The sequence below is a fragment of the Brassica oleracea genome, chromosome C4 (genome assembly GCF_000695525.1).
Source record: "Brassica oleracea var. oleracea cultivar TO1000 chromosome C4, BOL, whole genome shotgun sequence".
NCBI lineage: Eukaryota > Viridiplantae > Streptophyta > Magnoliopsida > Brassicales > Brassicaceae > Brassica > Brassica oleracea.
This window is the reverse complement of record NC_027751.1, coordinates 37,125,659-37,127,528: the sequence shown is the minus strand read 5'-3', so window position 1 is coordinate 37,127,528 and position 1,870 is coordinate 37,125,659.

The following is a 1,870-nucleotide window of genomic DNA, read 5'->3' as shown; positions in this document are numbered from 1 at the left end:
TTATTCATTTTTGAGTGTTCTTTCTTTGTTCTTTGATTAGAACATTCTTGTTCTCTTGGTGAGGCTATCTCCAAGTGAATCCCCTTTCTTTGAGCCGGACTTGTGTGTCAAATCAAGCGGCCATTGAGAGTTCTAGTAGTATCATTGGGACTTCCGCATCCCTTTGTGTCACTAAACAATCCATTAGTTCTCTATCTCTTCAGATCGAGTTCATATCATCAGATACGGTTGAGTGTTCGTTCCTTAGGGTTCTTCAAGAAAATGATAGATGAGAAAGATGGAATGAAAAGAGATACCAGAAGAGTATTTGATTTCCAGAAGAAAGAAAGTCTAAACTTATGCCTCGGGTCGATGGTCCATTCCATATCCTTAAAAAGATCAATGACAATGCTTATCAGCTTGATCTTCAAGGTAAGTATGACATTTCTTCGAGCTTTAACGTTTCTGATCTTTCCCCTTTTATTGTAGATGATCCGGATTTGTGGTCAAATCCTTTTGAAGAAGGAGGGAATGATGTGCCCCAGTCCGAGGATCAGTCCATCGATTCAGATCAAAACGAGGATCAGAACATCTGGAACAACGCAGCTGAGGTTCAATCCATCGATCGGGCCTAACATACCGCTCGGGCCGTGTATCGTCTTGACCCGCACTCGTCCGGATTGGAGCTTCAGCATAACCCACGACCAGATGGTCAAATCAACCGCACTGAAGTTCGCCTTTCCCGTCCTGTTCGTCATGCTAAGTCCATTGGTCAAGCCAGAAGTGAAGTTGTTCGAGTGGAATCCAAATCCGACCATGGTCTCTCTCTCTTAAGCCGTCTTGGCCGAACCGGCGATCGTTCTGATGAACTGATCCGACACTTCGATCAGTTCATGAACTTTGATCAGCCAAATCTCTCTAAGGCAAGACTCTTGAGGTTGTCCGAAGACTTAGCCACCTTTTGGCCCAGAACAGTCCATGAAAGTCACCCGTCCGTACATGAACAACAAACCGGCCGTGTACTTCTTCTCACCGCAGGACGTGCTATCAGTTACACCGAACCTGGACAAGAGTAGCCGAAGAGTTCAAATCGACCAGTCAACATTATTTTCTGTGCTTTGACTAGATCTGGTCTTCTATCTATTTTCTATGTCTCTTTTTCATACATTTTACTTATTATCTTTGACTACAAGTTGTATAAGTATGGGAACACATCTTTGAGATCAAATAATCGATTTTCCTTATTCCTTTTTGAGTGTTCTCTCTTTGTTCTTTGCTTAAAACATTCTTGTTCCCTTGGTGAGGTTCTTGGTGAGGCTATCTCCAAGTGAATCCCCTTTCTTTGAGCCGGACTTGTGTGTCAAATCAAGCGGCCATTGAGAGTTCTAGTAGTATCATTGGGACTTCCGCATCCCTTTGTGTCACTAAAAAATCCATCAGTTCTCTATCTCTTCAGATCGAGTTCATATCATGAGGTACGGTTGAGTGTTCGTTCCTTAGGGTTCTTCAATTTTCTCTGTGCAGAAGGCGATTGTGTTGAATGCGGACCAGTATGGTCATTGGAAGGCTCGCATGAAGCAGATGATTCGAGGAATCAATGAAGATGCGTGGACAGCTGTGGAGATTGGTTGGGAGGAGCCTACCATAGTCACAGGAGGTGAGAAGAAGCCTAAGCCAAAAGAGGATTGGTCAGAGGCAGAACGCAATGCATCAAAATTTAATGCAAAGGCGTTGTCGGTGATTTTTGGAGCTGTTGAAGCAGAGCAGTTTCAGCTGATTCAGGGGAGTACTTCGGCTAAAGAGGCGTGGGAGATCCTGCTGAATTCGTTTGAAGGAGATGAGAGTGTCAAGAGGACACGTCTAGATCATCTTGGGTCGCAGTTTGAGAATC